Source organism: Eptatretus burgeri, chromosome 6 (genome assembly GCF_056783735.1).
Source record: "Eptatretus burgeri isolate ZD-2024b chromosome 6, Ebu_testis_v1, whole genome shotgun sequence".
Taxonomy (NCBI): domain Eukaryota; kingdom Metazoa; phylum Chordata; class Myxini; order Myxiniformes; family Myxinidae; genus Eptatretus; species Eptatretus burgeri.
In genome coordinates, this window is record NC_140966.1 from 8,729,524 (window position 1) to 8,747,727 (window position 18,204).

The window sequence follows — 18,204 nt, forward strand, 5'->3', positions numbered from 1 at the left end:
TGAATAGTGGGGTTTATGAAGAACTATCAAGACAAGAGGAGGATGTTGATAATACAGTGGTAGGAAGTGGATTCAATATTAAAAAAATCATCTTTTTAGATATACACATTCTAAAATCAAACCCTCTTAAAGCTTCTTCTTATATTGAATTACCAAAAGAAATAAAACTAAAGAAGGCAGTTGTTAATATTAAGAACAATGATAATAAATGTTTTCTCTGGTCTGTTCTTGCTCACTTACATCCACCAAAATGTAATTCAGAAAGAGTAAAACAATATATGAAATATGAGAATACCTTGGACATTAAAGATTTTAAATTCCCAATGCCATTAACAGATATTCCTAAATTTGAGAAAAAGAATAATCTTTCTATTAATGTATATGGATTAACGGATACAAACAAAGTTCAAATATTAAAAATTTCAAACAACTATAAAAATGAAGAAACACACATTGACCTTTTATATTTTAGTGTTGGAAAGAATTCACATTACACATACATCAATAATTTATCAAGATTAATCTCTTCTCAGGTATTCAGAACAGCAAACAAAATATATCCTTGTAAGCGATGTCTTAATTCATTTCATACAAAAGAACGATTAGAACAACATTCAAAATATTGTAGTAATCATAAATCAGCTGTAATTACAATGCCTAAACCTGGTGAAAAGATTTATTTTGAAGATTATAATAAATCTATCATGCACCCATTTGTGATATACGCTGATTTTGAATGTATCCTTAAAAAGATAAATACTGCTTCTCCTAATCCAAAAGAACCATATACAAATAAATATCAAAAACATATTCCTTGTGGTTTTTGTTATTATATCAAATCATCTGTTGGAGAAAAGTATAACAAACTTGAACATTATCGTGGAAAAAATGCTTCACAAGAGTTTGTAAAACGATTAGAAAAGGATTGTATAAGACTCACTAAATTAATGAAAGAAACAAATGAACCAATGAAATTAACCAAAGAAGAAAAATTAGAATTTAGAATGAACAATATCTGTCATATTTGTGAGGGGGAAATTAAGGAGTTTAAAGTTAGAGACCATTGTCATCTTACTGGTAAATATAGAGGTCCCGCTCATTCCTGTTGTAATCTTAATTATAAATTACCTTCTTTTATTCCAGTCTTTCTTCACAACAGCGCCAACTATGATACACATCTATTTATAAATGAACTTTCAAAAACACCAGGGAATATTTCTGCTATAACAAACACAAGTCAAAAGTATATTTCATTTTCAAAAATGATATTCACAAAACCTATAACTCGTATTAGGTTTTTAGATTCTTACAAGTTTATGGGAACACCACTAGCCTACCTCGCATCAAATCTAAGCTCCACAGACTCTTTTCCAAATCTTAATTCATTCTTTCCAAAAGAGGAAATTCTCACTAAAGAGGAAATTCAGATTAAAGATGAAATTCTGATTAAAGAAGGAATTCTTACGAGAGAGGAAATTCAAACAAGGAATGAAATTCAAAGTAAAGAGAAAATTCTTACAAGTAAGGGAATTTATCCTTATGATTATATGGATTCATTTATGAGATTTAAAGAAACACAACTTCCTTCAAAAGAAAGTTTCTATAATAACCTTTATGAAGAAGAGATAAGTGATAAGGAATATAAACACGCACAAGAAATATGGAAAATATTTAAGATAAAGAACCTTGGAGAATATCATGATTTATATCTAAAAACAGATGTTTTATTGTTAGCTGATGTGTTTGAGGCTTTTAGAACACTCTGTCATAATAAAAATTGTTATGGATTAGACCCTGCCCACTATTTCACAGCTCCTGGTTTAGCTTGGAGTGCAATGTTGAAAATGACAAAACAAGATATAGATTTAATCAGTGATGTTGATATGCTTTTGATGATTGAGAAGTCCAAGAGAGGTGGAATATCACAAGTATGTTCAAAAAGATATGCTAAAGCAAATAATAAATATCTTCCAAATTATAATAGTGAAAAAGATAGTAATTATTTGATGTATTTTGATGCTAATAATTTGTATGGATGGGCAATGTCTCAATCTCTGCCTTATGGTAAATTAGAGTGGGTGGAAGAAAAGGATTATGAAAAGGCTTTGATGAATATTGTTATTTCTTCTCAAGAGGAATTGAATGACGAAGAAGAAGGTTATTATTTTGAAGTTGATTTGAGGTACCCGAGTGATCTTCATAATAAGCATAAAGATCTTCCTTTTGCATGTGAGAAAGAAACTCCAAAGAAAGAATGGTTAAGTGATTATCATAAAAGTTTTAATATTAAAGGCAAATCAACAGAAAAGTTATTAACAACATTCTATGATAAAGAGGGATATGTTTTACATCAGAGAAGCTTAAAACAGTTTTTGAGAGAAGGATTGAGAGTAGCTAAAATTCATAGAGTTTTAAAATTTAAACAAAGTCCTTGGGTGAAAAAGTATATTCAATTCAATACAGATATGAGAGCAAATACCAAAGTAAAATTTGAAGGGGACTTTTATAAATTAATGAATAATGCTGTATTTGGAAAGACTATGGAAAATGTTAGAAACAGGCAAAACATTAGATTCGCAACATCTTGGAAAGAAGCTTCGAGATTGATAAATAAACCAAGTTTTGAGAGAGAAGAGGTTTTTTCAGAGAACTTTTCTGCAATTCATATGAAAAAGGAAAGTATTGTAATGGATAAACCAATTTATATTGGAACAGCAGTTCTTGATTTATCAAAGATATTGATGTATGATTATTTGTATAATGACTTAAAGAAAGAGTATGGTGAAAATGTTTCATTGTTGTATATGGATACTGATAGTTTTATCCTAGATATAAAAACTGATGATGTTTATGAAGATATGAAGAAAAATATTGGAGTATATGATACAAGTAATTTCAGCAAGAAGAGTGAGTTATTTTCCAAAAAGAATGAAAAGGTTATTGGTAAGTTTAAGGATGAGTTGGGTGGAAAAGTAATGAGTGAGTTTATTGGATTGAGAGCAAAGGCATATGCTTATAAGTATGGTGAACAGATTGATAAGAGGTTAAAGGGAATAAAGAAATATGTAATAAAGAAATCAATAACTTTTAGAAATTATTATAATTGTTTGATGAATAAGAAAGAAGAATATAGGAAAATGAATACAATAAGAAGTTATAAACATAACATATATAGTGAAGAAGTAAATAAAAAGGCATTAGGAGCCTTTGATGATAAGAGATTTATTTTAGATAATGGAATAGATTGTGTTCCATATGGATATTGTATGATAGAGTGTATAAAATAGATTATGTTTTAACGATGGGAAGATGGGTTAGGGTTTTTTAAGGGCTACCGCCGCGTTTTTCACAATATATAAATGGTTAAACCAAGTATTAATCAAACTAAAGAGTGGAGAAAATCTCAGTCTTGGTATATAAATGGAAAACATAATGAATGTGAAAAATATCAAATAAGTCTTATTGAAAAAATAACTAAAACAAAGGTAAATAAAACAAATAAGCGAATTAATTTAAAAACTAGTAAGTTAGAGGATGTAAAGAAAAAAATGAATATCCTTGAATGGACTGAAAACTTTGATGGTTATCAATTGAACAATGAAAAAACAATTTACTATAATCTCAAAATGATATGTGGCTCAGGAGGTGGTCAGATGAGAGCATTAAGAGAAGTTTATCATTTCGTAATGGCACAAATGGGGTATCTTAAAAAATATAAAGATTCAAATGTTTTGTTTGTCAATATTTTAGATGGGGATTATTGTGCAAAGAAAATTAAACTATTGAAGGAATTTGAGAATGAACAAATCTTTATAGGTTCAATGAGTGAGCTGTTCAACCCCCAGGTGTTCAATTCAATGAGGTTCAACCTCCAAGTTAAAAGGGGGGACAAATAAATATACCTTGGGATAAAAAGGGGGGTTTATTTTTAGGGAAAAAAAATATAAATCGCTGAAAATCCCCCATTCATTTACATGGGGCAAAGTGAGCCAGAATCAGTATTCTTACCCTACTGACGTCATATTCGTTTTTATGACGTCATCATTATTAAGAGGATGAGGATCTTAGCTCATTTGAGCTTGTTCCTTTTCAAACTGGAACACATTACTTCGTTAAACTCCACCCTTTTGACACTACTCCCCTGCCGGGGGCTGGGGCTTCACCTTCCTTTCATATGATCATTTATTTAACCAAGTTGAGTAGTCAAATAGAGATCCTATAAATATTTGTTAAATTTTCGGGAATTACTTAATTTATTCATCAATTATAAAAATTTAAAAAAATGCGGTGGTAGCCCGTTAAAACCCCCAACCCAATTTTTTTTTATTCATACTTATACTTTAAACCCATAAGGTAATGTATTTATTCCATCACTCATTATATTTCTTTCATCATCAAATGCTGTTAGAGCTTTCTTACTATCAGTCTCTGAGAATATTTCATTTTTATATAATTTTCGAATAAGATTCATCTCTCTATAAACATCTTTTCTCTTCCATATACATTCAAGGTAATGTTGAAAGTTCATGGTCTCTTTTAATACACTTCTTTAGACCTTAAGTATCTTTGTTGAGCATAGATGAAATGACAAACCTCTCTTAATGCTCTTGTCTGAGGTTTTGACACCACTCATGTACATTAAACTTATATCTTCTTCTTCTTTTGGCTGCTCCGGTTAGGTGTCGCCACAGCGGATCATCTGTTATGATCCGCATACTGATTTGGCACAGGTTTTACGCCGGATGCCCTTCCTGACGCAACCCTGGTCGCCTCTTACGACACAGGGATAAGGATTGGGTTTCGCCATGATTCCGGCCTGCCCTACACCCTCTCACAGCGCGGCCCAGCGCGGCCCAGCACAGAGCTCCCGTCCTCAAGCGATCCTCCAACCCAAGCCTCCGAGTAGCCGGATTACAGGCACACGCCACGACACCCAGTGTACATTAAACTTATATAGTCAGTAAATATTTGTTGATGTTCTATTTTATAAAATTGTTTTGTCACACTCGTCTGTTATAAAATATTTTCCATACTCGAACCTTTTCTCAAACACTAACACATTGATTTTTAAGAAATGACAGCCTTTCTCAACTTGGATATTTTCCCAGACTTAACGCATTGTTCTCTTTCCTGTTTTTCAACTGCACCCAGTAATTCAGGGAAAGACTGCTTCTCACTTCCTCAAAAATGCTTCAAAAGTGCGACACTTCTCTCATTTGAAAATCTCTCTTTTTTTGACGGTTTCTCATTTCTCTCATTTAAACCAAACGGAAATGAACGAGAACTTGCTCGGTTCGAATCTTTTCTCTGATGAAGAATACAATGATCCATCACAACATTGGAAAGTTTCATACACTATTAAACTGTTGGTGAAAGCCTATATAATGTGTTTGGGTGTGTGTGTGTGTGTGTGTGTGTGTGTGTGTGTGTGTGTGTGTGTGTGTGTGTGTGTGTGTGTGTGTGTTGTTAAGTCTGGCTTCCTTCTTGGAACTATGGTGCAGTAATTGGTCTTCATTTTGATTGTGTATGATTAATTGTATCACTGATTATTTATTTTCCTTTTTATAACAGTATTTCAAACTCACTCTTAAACAAGGTGAATTGGTTTGCTAATGATCTCCAGAAGGGATGGAAAGCTCTGAATGACGTCCTGACATAAATCCAGTTCGTTCATCAGGAATTTCACAATGACCTCAATATATTAATAACCTGCCTACAAGATGGGTATCACAGAATTTACCCAATGTTTCAATGTTCTTTGGAGATTTACTGGAAAGGTATTACACAAAATAAAATAAGACTACGTTAAATGAGTGCCTGTGTTTCCTATTTTTACAGTGTCAATCACAAAGAAAGCGCAGATATGTTTCCTCTTGTTCCAAATAGTCAACGGAGGTTACCCCAGGTAATGAATTATTCATCTCTCTGACTGAAGCTAATATACAAGAGTTAGGATTTATTTATTTATTGACAATACAATATACTCCGACACCTCCTTAAGTATTCACAGGTGTGTCATATAATATTAATACGTGTGTGTGTGTGTGTGTGTGTGTGTGTGTGTTTTAACAAGAAAGAAACACTCAGATGATTCAAGACCCCTCACTCTCTCACTCAAGCAAACATTATACAATAGAATCTGTTGTAGATATTTCAATGTGAAAAATATTATACATTTTAAGTATTAATTATATCTGCTTTGCTTACAATTATTTATTTTTTAATTACAAAAAATGGATAAAGGAAGTGTAAAAAAGAAAGGGGGGGAAGGTGTGCTCCCCCCAATGACCCATTGCCCCCCTCATCCCACCCCTTCCCTCCCCGTGTGTGTGTGGGGAAGGGTGGGGGTGGGATGAGGGGGGGTGGTGGGTCAAGGGTGCGGTGCACAAGGGGAGGGGATGATGGGGAATATATGGGTGTGGATTGTGTGGGTGGAGAAGGGTTGGGGTGGGATGAATGGGTGGTGGGTCAAGGGTGGCTGTGGCTTGCATGGGTGTGGTTCATGTGGGTGTGGCTTGTGTGGATGTGGTTTGCATGGGTGTGGCTTGTGTGGGTGGAGAAGGGTAGGGGTGGGATGAATGGGTGGTGGGTCAAGGGTGGGTGTGCACAAGGGGAGGAGATGATGGGGTATATGGGTGTGGATTGTGTTGGTGTGACTTGTGTGGGTGTGGTTTGCATGGGTGTGGCTTGTGTGGGTGGAGAAGGGTAGGGGTGGGATGAATAGGTGGTGGGTCAAGGGGAGGGGATGATGGGGTATATGGGTGTGGATTGTGTGGGTGTGGCTTGTGTGAGTGTGGCTTGCATGGATGTGACTTGTGTGGGTGTTGCATGTGTGGGTGTGGCATGTGTGGGTGTGGTTTGTGTGGGTGTGGTTTGAGTGGGTGGAGACAAAGAAGGGAGGCCGAGTTAATTTTTTAATTAAACAAACACGCATGTGTGGGGAACTAATAAACTAATCATTGTATGATGAAATGTGGATGTGGTGTATGGATGTGGATATTATGGATGTGGTGTGTGGGTGTGGCTTCCGTGGGCGTGGTCTGTGTGGGTGCAGTCAAAAAGGGGTGGAGTCAATTTTTGAATTTTTATATTTTAAATTTATTATCTTTGTCTTTTGTAATTCCTGTGAATAAAATGAACTGAAAATCTCTTCTCCTTTTAAATCATATAATTTGTAAGTCCAAGGAACTGTATCTATTACATCAACAACTTTGAAAAGTTCATTCATCCATCGCTTAGGATAACCCTTGTTTAAATGCAATTTCAACCAAAATATTCTTTCGATATCACCAATCTTAAACTTTGGATTTCTCAGATTAATCTCTTTTTCATATTCTAATTTGGTAAATGTTTCTGATGGCTTGGATTTTGTTGAGGTAGAATCGTGTCATTGTACTTATCGACAATGTCCTGAATTAAAGATAACCATTGTTGAGAACAGAGTTGAGTGAATTTTTTATATAGTCTTTCTTTTAACGTGCAATTAAAACTCTCAATAACAACTGCTTTTCCTTCATTAAAGGTGCTCTATAATTTAATACCGTTATCTTTAAGAAAATTAAAAAATGTTTTGTTGTGGAACTCTGTGCCCTCATCAGTCCACAATTTTTTAAGTTTTCTCTTGCTTTTATTAAATATCTGTTGGAAGGCTAACATAAGAGTATTACCTGTTTTGTTTTTCAAAGGAACAACCAATGCATATCTACTCCTCAAATCAATAATGGTAAAAGCATACTTGAACCCTTTATCAATATTGAGTTAAATCAAGTCAGCAGACCAGATATAATCAACCTATTTGGAATAAACCTTCCTTCTTTTAAACTTTGTGATTTTTGGTTTATGTAATTCATCAGCTAATTACTTTACAATCTTAATGACATCATTAGAGCCTATAAGTTTTTTGAATTTCCAAGCCCAAGACTCAATTTAGCACTGATCATCTTCACTATAAATCCGTCAACTTTTCTCTCAACGTTGGATTTTGTATCAAAGACAAAATATACAACATTTCTCGATCCACTTCATGTTTTTCTTCCAACATTGTGCTATTTCCATAATCAATATCATGCTTCATATACACTTCATCAACTCTGTTTTTAGACTTAGACCAAGGTTTAGGATTGTTAGCCTCATCTAATCTTTTATCCAAGTCTGTGACTGGACCACAGAAAGAATATCCTGGTGGAGGTAATTCCCCTGGTTTTCCAGTTGCTGTAAATTTACTTCCTGATAAAAACTTTTGTATATCTCCCCCACGTTTTTGTGTGGAGATGAATTTACTCTTTGTAGAGCCACACACCGAACATATCCCTTTTTGTATAACCATATTATTCTTGCTTTTAATATGCGAGATATTTTTAGTGTTGGTTTTCTTTTTATATTTGAGACAATAATTCATTTAATTATTTATGAGAAAAATTGCTATAGAGTGTGAAAACCACCTTTTTAGTTTCTAACATATACATTTGAATATTCATTTTTTTAAATGAAAGGAATACTTAGAAATGCCTTCCCTCTCTCCTCCATTTACTTAGAAAAAAAATGTAAAACTTTAACCAGAATCAATTACACCAACAATCACACCAATAATATAATCTTTTCCTTCTTTCTCTTCTTTATCACCACTTTCTCGTTTGAATCTTCTCCCTAAAATCGCTGTTAATACTCTTGACCCATATATTTTTGATCGAGTTGTTAATTCTTTGTTTTCCTCTTCAGTGCGTTGAGATTGATTTATTTTCTGTATTACCTCCAATCTTTTTGTAATCTCACTGGTTTCCATATTTTTATATTTATTCATTCACTCTCTTTCCTCCCTCTCCCTCTTTCTCTCTCTCTCCTCCCTTCCTCTATCTCTTCTCCCTTGCCTCTTTCTCTCTTTTCTCCCTTGCCTCCTTCTCTCTCTTCTCCCTCACCTCCTTCTCCCTTTCCTCATTTTCTTCAACTCCTTCCTCATCCATTACGACCCTTGAACCACTTTCACCCCATAGAATATCATACATATATTCTTCTGGATTTCTTGATATTCCAGGATCCAAATTTTTTTTTACAACAGGAAATCAATAAAATTTCTTCTGAATTTCTAAAAGAGCCAAGTATTTTCTCAACTTTCAAACCTTTTCATTATTTAACATTTTAGTAAAATCCAAAGTTGTTGGTTTAGCAACATCAGTATAAAGCCAATCTTGTATTGGAAACACACCATTCTTATGTTGTAGAACATATTTATTAAAATACCAAATATTCTTTTCTTGTAGGTTGGACACAGAAATGATCATTTTCTTGAAGTCTTCTTGCTGTCATTTATGTATCAGAAATACGAGTACGTGCCCGTTTAAAAAAAAAAATTAATAAATAAATATTCAAACCGCGAGCAACAAACAACAACCACACAGGCCGTTTCTTCGCTCTCGTGTGCCTGTACGTGCGTGGCCCGGAACTTCGCATATTATTCGCAGTTACGATTATTCGCAATTTTGTTTTAATACCCATTTATTCAATTAGCGCCAACGTATTTTACCTTTTCGCAATGTCGTGGCAAGGAAAAACAAAAAGAGAAGAGAAGAGAGAGAAAAAAAATTACTTCCTGGTTCGGAGCATACCTGCACTCTGATGTTACTGAAATTTATACACCGTCTAATATGAAAACGATCATAACTTGGGGCATTGTGTTTATCTATAAATGCGCATAAGAAATCATCACTATCCGGAAGTCCATACGTTGTAACCCATAATGGGGAACCTGGCTGAGCTTCCCTTCCCCATCGGCCACGCCCATGCAACAACGTGTCTTGTTATTGGTTTGGTAAATAAATGGCCATAACTTGGGAAGCACTTGTCCGATTAATATCAAACCTTCAAAAGGCACATCCACAGGTCCCCAACAATATATCTGGCAAGTTTCAATTCGATCGGCCCAGCGGTTGTCGAGAAACAGCGGTCACAGACACACACACACACACACACACACACACACACACACACACACACAGATTGCTGGAATTATAGATAGATATGACAGATTAAAATGATGACAGGTAATACCTCCCCATCTTCCCATTGTTAAATCAGTTTGTATTCCCTTACTTACTCTGTAAAATCCTGTTCTTTGTGTTTTTATGATATATACTATGGCAAAGCTGTTTTTTATTTTAGCCTTATTAAATTATTTTATTTGTTGTTTGGTAATCGTGCTTCCACATTTATCATTATCAGCACCAAGTGGATAATGTTCTTCCTTACGAGACTGATTAAATTCTTTCAGGTCTTCTAGGTTTCTTTTAAATGACCAATTATACCCTAAATCATTCATATCATATCCCCAATGATTTATTCTCACACAAACAATATGCCCTTCTTTATAAAATTTTGTTTTAGTTGGAACTGTGTACTTACTCTGTAAGACCTGGAGATAAAATCAACACTTCTGTATCTTTGGAACACACAGCTGTTTAATTTGATATGTGATATGTGACACAGCTGGATATGTGATAAATCACTTAATCTCACCAAGTTATTCGCCTCAGTCAGGCTTGCATAATTTATAATCATTTTTCGTCTTAATATTTTTTGTTATACTATCTACCTGTGGTTCAGCCTGTGCTTTTGTGTAATAATTTGATAAATCAATATCCAGTTCTTGGGATACACCAAAGGTAGAACCATCTTTTCCAACATAAGTCATTTATATTAGATTAAAAATAACATCATAATTTTTTTTATTTTTGTTGAGATGAAATAACACAAACAGACATAATTGACCACAACACATGGAATTTCATTATTGTACTTGAAATGTTTGATAAACACTATTCTGTAAGAATTTCATGACTTCAACAGGTGGTGGAAGACCATAACTATCAAAATAATATTTAACCTGATTATTATAAATACAAACCCAATGAGAACCATTTCCATTATTATCGTCTAAATTCATAATATTCTTTGTATATTTAGATGAGTTTGTTTGTTCATCTCTCATACAAATATCCACATTATCAATTTTTAATTTCTTACAATATTTGGCAAGTTCTACATTTGATGTTGTATTCTTTCCAAATCCTTTAAACCACTCATCAACGCTCATTTATTTATGAAAAAGATCCAATACATTACCCATTTTAGTTCATTTTACACCTGTTTGTGCAACAGAAGAAAGCATATCACCAACTTATAATCTCACTTTATCAGGTGGGCTTTTAAGTTTTTCAGCAAAATCTACAATTCCACTAATTTGTTTCCCCAACTCTTTGTTATGTCTTTCCAATTATTTTTGAGCCTGGAGTTGAGCCTTCCTTTCGTTGGCAGTTTTCACCGCTGTTGAAATACCACCCGTCAATGCTCCAACTGCACTTAAACCAGCAAATAAAGGAATTAGAAATGGGAGAAATCCTCCACTCGTCTCTCTTATTGAATATTTCTTAAACATCCATTAAATGATCTAAAATGCTGATGCTGCATGAAAACAATTGTTATTTCCAGCCTTCTTACTACCTTACAACAATAACAGTCTATTAATGAATTGTGATGGATCATTTGGAAGAAAACTAACACCTGAATCAAGCCTACTTAAAGCCTCAATAATGTATTTCTCCATTTCATTCTTCCTTCCTTTACTGGCAACAGAAAGTCCATAATCAAGCGAGTTTAGTCAATCAATATGTACTCTATCATCCTCATTTTTTTAAATTTTCAATGGTTGATCGAAATAACTTGATTCACCCCTCACAGTTCAACCTTGTCTTCCATCTTTTGTAAAAAGAAACATTAATTTCGGAGTTAATTTAACAGGTGCTTGAATAGAACGGAAGAACCTTAATTCATCATTAAATATCAATACCTTTTCTTTAACAAGATGGAATATTACTGGTTGTTCTGTTGGAATGAGACCTGCTGTGTTTTTTGAAGCTGTTGAATATTCATTGTTTTGGAGAGCATTCACAACATAATCAGGTGGTTGATTTGTCTCTTCCAGTTGTTGAAATAATCCTTCATCATCATATTCTCATTCTCCTATATCTTCTTGTTCTTGCTCCGTTATTTGACTAAAATCTTTTTATAATTTGAAGTTTTTAGGGGTGTATTCTATCATTTGAACTGCAAACATTTGTTGGGGGAGTGTGTTTTTGAAATTGGTTAAAAAAAATTTATCTTGTTTTCTTTCAAACACTTCTTTACCCATTCGTTTCTTCTGCATTTCTTCTTTATGTCTTTCTGTTGTTTTACAACTTTTGAAACCAACTCTTGATGTACCTTAAATCTTTTTGCTCATTCTTTTGCATCCATTTATTCATTGGAAAATATAATTTAATGAATCGTAAAGGTCAACAGGGAAATTTTCCTTTTCTTCATCATTAAAGTAGATATGTTCAAATAATTTATTTTCTTTAAATATTTCATCAAATTCTTTATTAGAATTAATATGAGTTGTAATGTCCTCTTCACCAATACTTGTATCTCTGCTTTTCATACATTTGTGTTGTTTCTTCATCAACATCAAAACCGAATGATAAAATCTTAACTCCATTACCACTCAGATGTTTAATAATTTCTCATTCCTTCTGAATTAGTTTCTAATAACCCAAGACCACCAGATTTTAGTTTCATTAACTCATTCTTACAATATGAATATTTTGTTGCATCAAGAAAGACCTCCTCAAATATTTGACCTTCGTTCCTCAATCGCATGTGTTCCTCAATTGAAATGTAGTAATAATATTTACCATCAACTTCTCCTGGTCACATTATTCTGGTTGTTGTCGATACAATACGTATCAATGAGTGTGTTTTTTTAAAAACATGTAATCTTTTCATTTTCACTATTCAAGAACCAAGATTTATGAAAGTTTTTTCCTAGAAGCAGATTTACCTTCAAGATTAATAAAAACAACTCTCATTTATGGATGTCATTGTTGATATAATAAAAAGAATCCCTCAGTAGCTCATCTTGTTTCACAACAATGTATTTATATTTTCCAGTCATGTGTTTCATATCCTCCTCAAATTCTTTTTTACTACACAACGTAGTACAATTGTCTCTCCAAAAATTATTTATATCTATGGAATTTAACTTGAATAAACTAAAAGTATTGGCTAAATAAACTAAAAGTATCACTAAGAATACAAGTTAAAGGTTTCGATTTCATTTTTACATTTCTGTGTATCACAAAATAGTTGAGTTATATCTTCAATGAGATAATTATAATCATTTCATTTGTTTTGAAGTTTAAATAAACCAATTATGTCTTCTTTTTGAAGACCTGCATTAAAACCTTGTGAGAGTAGTTGATACTCTGGTTGAAAACGACTTTGTGAAAATTCTTAAATTTTCAAAATCTAAAAAGTTGGGAGTAAGGAGCATCTTTAAAAGCAGGCAGGTTTTTCCACATCCACTTGAACCAACAATGAGACATCTTAATGAATTTGGAAGATTTTTATGGTTGTTAAATTTTATCTTATTTTCCCAAATGGGTAAAAAATCATTCGTTTATATATTTATGATCAAATGGGACTTCTTATGATTTCATTATTGCCAACTATACTATAAAAGTGAACTTATATATGCTTGAAAAACTTTTTAAAACTACAGAACCAAATCCAATCAAATTTTGCATGTTGCCTAAGGGTACCCCAAGGATGGTTTCTGTCAGGTAGTATATTTGGAGGAGGGGGTTAAAGGTGGGGGAAAGACCCCAATTCTCTCTGTGTAAATGTGTATCGTATAATGCCCATTGTGATGGCCAGTACAGTATAACAAATCATCTTATATTAAGAAAGTTTTTGCAATATTTCTGTGATGATGAAATTTGAGTGAGAATAATTCGAAATTTTCAAAATGTTTCATTTCATTGATTTTAAATGGAGGTTGAACCCAAATAATTCAACAGGGAGCACCACAGCAGAGCAGAAATGATTTTTGATCATGCTATATACAGATATTGTTGCGAATTTGGAAGCTTACTGCACACAACAGCCAGGTCCTATAGATCAGTTATATCGGTAAGTATGTGTTTCTAGGTAGGGTCCCGTCTTATGTTTAATGGGTGATTAATTGTATGTGCGCTGTGAATTATTTTATAGTTAGGATTTTTACACCACCAACAATGACAACCACGCCCATCTTCGCTTCTTCACCACCAACAACTCCAGCTACTACTACTATATCCACGACAACAATGCCACCTTCCCACACTCGACCGGTCACCATTACGCACCTGTTTTTGGCTGAGGACGTGGGCGGAGCCTTCGCCAACTTGGGTCGAAGCTCCGCTCCGAGGAGGGGCAGAGAGCATTTCCTCCAGCCAATGAGTGGAGGGCGAGCACCACACGCGCGCCCCAGTCAATCAGGAGGCCGCCATGAGTCGCCTGACAACCCACCGGCCAATCCGGAGGTGAGTTGCGTCGGGGGGGGGGGGGCGAAGAGAAGAGCGGGTGTGCGTGAGGAGGTCTGGTCTGTTTTCCCTTGAGCCTGTCCCACAGAGGATTGCCTGCCTGCGAGTCTGTCAGGACGAGAATCGCTTGCCTGTCTCCTCTGCTGGTGCTCGCTGTGTCGTCGTGTGCCGGAGGAGCATGCTAAAGCCCGACGCTGCCCTCCGTACCCGTTGCTTGCAGCGGCCTAGAGTTGCGGGTTCGAGTCCCGCTGAGCCGGATCGTCAAGAGCCGCACGAGGCGGGAAGGTCCACGCTCCCTCCTGCTCACCTTCCCTCCGAGCTGGGGGTATCACTAAAGGCCGCAGCCATCATTTCTTTTGGGGGGTGTGTGTCTGTGTGTGGGCCCGTCTTCAAGTAGAATTGTGTACGTGCTTTCTTTTGCTCATTGTACATTTGATACCTTTCTTTATTCGTCATAACTCTGCTCTGTGTTCCCCTCCCCGATTATTGTTATAAATAAATATCACTTTTGTGAAATGTTCCAGCTCGTTTCTGTGTTACTTTCATTGGCTTGGCACGCTGTGTATTGAGAGATAGCGAGGGTAAATTGTTCATTTGGTCCGGCGTGGCTCTGGTAACTCTGCTCGGTTACGCCGGATCCGAGTCGTTACCTGCGACTCGGATCGGACAGAGTCGGCCGAGGGTGTGGTTCCCCGGTAGTTAGACTGCGTGGGTATTTCGGGATATTGAAATTAGGCAATTAACCCTTCCCCATGCTATCAAAGTATTGGCGACCATAGTCCTTTAAGTGACCCGTCGGCTCCAGAGTTATCCGGGGTGACGACCTATAAATTCCGGGTGTTCGGTGGAGTCGACTCTACTACTCCCCCTAACGGTCGTGCTCGCTGCCGATACCCGGCACCACAACATGTCTTGTGTTTACTTAATGGTTAGCATGGTGGGCTTGGGATCTTGGAATCCTGAGTTCAAATCCCGCTCAGCTGTTGAATTAATACCAGGTGGGGTTAATTCAGCCTGTCATCCTTCCGAGGCCGGCAAAATGAGTGCCAGCATGCTGGTATACTGTGTCGGAGTGGCGACCTGTCCACGATTGTACCCAATAGCCAAGTAGACTGCTTAAGCAGCACCAATACTCTGCACAGAGTATGGTCCGAATCTCCTCCTCCTCCTGGCCAAATTGCAAATTCCTGCCTTAACCTTAGTCGACCTCGCTAGCCGGTTTGTGTATGACTTGAGCCAAACATCCCCCCCACCCCCCACCCCCCCCAGTTAACCATGCAAGAACGTGGGATTAATTGTGACCGATAAGAAGAAGAAGTTGGCTGAAGAAGGCGGTGTTAGCTGACTTCCAAGTAGATGGAAGATGTCCAAGGACAAATGATAGGGCGAGTATAGCTGAATGGTTGTGAAGCACAACATGTTGTCTTTTGATTCAATCGATCAGTGAAGTGACGGGTAAAAATGCTGAGTACCTCCATAATTTTTCCATATGTCAAATTGAAAATTACACAGCCCATTTGTATGTGTGCGTCGAATATGTGTGTAAAGTTTGGTTAAAGGTAGTCAAAGGTGAAGGTCAAGGCCATCTGAAACGTGTGAAGCACCAATTCAGCCACAGTTAGAAAATTTATCAATCAAATTTGTTCTGTGCATGAAACAATCAATGATGTAAACACTTGATCGGTCAAATTTTCGAGATTGTCTAATTGCTGTTTCCATGGCAGCTATTCTTTATTTGGATTTCACAAGTATTGTGCTATGCACAACATCTTTCCTGTTGTTGTCATTATTATTATTATTATTATTATTACTACTATTATTATTGGTATTGCCCGAAACTTATTACGTGTTCATTAAACACAGCATGGTCAAACATTTTTCAGCTTCAAGTTGAATTAACTCGACCACCAATTATGGATAATTTTAATACAATTAAAAATACTTTTCTACTTTAGGATTCTGGATAAGGCCAGGGTTTTATATGAATAAGTATAATCATTTGTTTAACTTTTCCACACTTGTGCAAAAAAGTATTAAAAATAATAAAAAGGCAGCCATATTTTGGCATTCATTGTTACAGATAAAAAACATGACTTTCAAATAATTTTTTATACTGACAATTTGTACGATAATAATCACTCTTATCTTGCTGCAGACCAGCTAACAAATATTTTTCATTTCTGGTGTTCTATCTGAAATCACCGCTGAAGCATTTTCTTGGCAAGGGTTTGCCATTGCCTTGCCAACAATAGTTGAAACAATAGCGGAAATTTGGAATTTGGCCAGGGTGCCTGCGATAGCTCGCCCGCTCTATGTGAAGGCCACCGTGGGATCTTTAACGTCCACCAACTAATGCCGGCAAATGGGACACCATGTTTAACGTTGCTAAAGGATTGATCAGCAGATATTGAAGTGGAATAAGGTTGGAGTGATTCCTTCATAAGATACAACACTTCGTAACTTTTCATCCATTTTTGTTCGAGGCAAAGAAAGGTGTCAGGGCAACTGGCAGGACGTCAAGAAACCCCTCCAGGGTTCCCAAGTAATTTCGTTCTTTAAAGAGAATGTTTCAAACATGGAATGGAAAATGGTATTTCTGGAAAGTGAATCAAATTTTGATTGCCAACTCAGAAGAGGCTATCAGGGTCGTACAATGAAAGCTGTGCTGCCTCATGTTTTTGTCTCTACAAAGGCCATGCCTGAAAACAATGCAAGACCAATCATGATGAGAACCAATTAATGGACAATGTTGGTAGTTTCTGCAATCACACTTTTCTCACCGCGGGTGAACCCTTGTGTCATGCCACACTGAATCTTGCTGTGCACTACAGATCGTTTCTGTCTTTTACTCCACCCTGAATATAGTCTTGTTTCCATGTTTCCCTCGTTCTCCACACCCCCAAATCATCTTTGTTAGATTATATATATTATGTCCTATCATGCACGGTGGTATTCACCGTGGCCAGTATGGCACAAATTCACTCTCAGTGTCAAAAGCAACACCCCAGGTATTCCGATGAAGAACGTTTCAGTTCAGAAAACATTATTGCAACAGACTGGGGCTCCCTAAAAGGAGACGAGAGACCACAGGAGATGAACTCCGAAGACGCCGAGTGGAGGTGGTCTGTGCAGGCAATGATTAATCCGCAGTGTGGTTGTGTTTTTTACTTTAAGCACGTGACACTTTCAGCACGTGCGTGTAGTTTTAGGGAGGAAAATTTGATTATGCCTGAGGACAAGAGACAGTAACTCTCTTTTAAAACAGCAAGTTTGATAAATAATGGTGTTGGGCAAACGGGAATCAAAAATACAGGAAAATAATTTAGCGAGAAATTGGACGGTAACAGTTTCCCATTTATTCTTAATGCCGACTAAGCACGAGTAGACTCGATCCGGGACACAAGGCGCACAATATAATTGACAAAAGTGTTCATGTGTGTGCGTGGTCTTCCCTGTTAAGTGCCAGGATGGCGCAGTGCAGGCTGATCTGGAGACTCCATGTTGAGGTGTGCTGAAAGGACAACATGGGTGATTTAAGAGCTACACGGATGGGAGATGGGGATATGAGACAACCATTCATAAACCATGGGCGAGGACGACAGGGAGCTAACTCGAAATTAGATTCTGGATAATGCTAATTGGGGTTTCCAAACACTTTTGTTGACACTCATTAAGAAATAACTAATGAAAAAGTGACCCGTCATTAACCCCCATCTTTTTCATAAAAATATTCTTATAAATGCTTTTGAAAATTCTATCACATTTACATCTTTAAGCACAAGAAATTTGTCAATTTCATTTTATAAATACAGAT

The 18,204-nt window shown here is 36.0% G+C and overlaps 1 protein-coding gene and 1 long non-coding RNA gene across 3 annotated transcripts in view; one reads left to right on the forward strand and one right to left on the reverse strand.

The window, feature by feature from the left end:
* The window catches only part of LOC147024202 (stannin-like), a 72,890-nt gene extending 66,362 nt beyond the window's left edge, over positions 1–6,528 (forward strand). For both annotated transcript variants that reach the window (XR_015058919.1, XR_015058918.1), the window contains exon 2: positions 4,680–6,528. The gene's annotated coding sequence lies outside the window, so the exon portion shown is untranslated. The remainder of the gene's footprint in view (positions 1–4,679) is intronic.
* A 9,142-nt stretch (positions 6,529–15,670) lies between these two features.
* The window catches only part of LOC147024203 (uncharacterized), a 39,147-nt gene continuing 36,613 nt past the window's right edge, over positions 15,671–18,204 (reverse strand). Inside the window, exon 3 of the long non-coding RNA XR_015058929.1 lies at positions 15,671–17,901. This is a non-coding gene — a long non-coding RNA (uncharacterized LOC147024203). The remainder of the gene's footprint in view (positions 17,902–18,204) is intronic.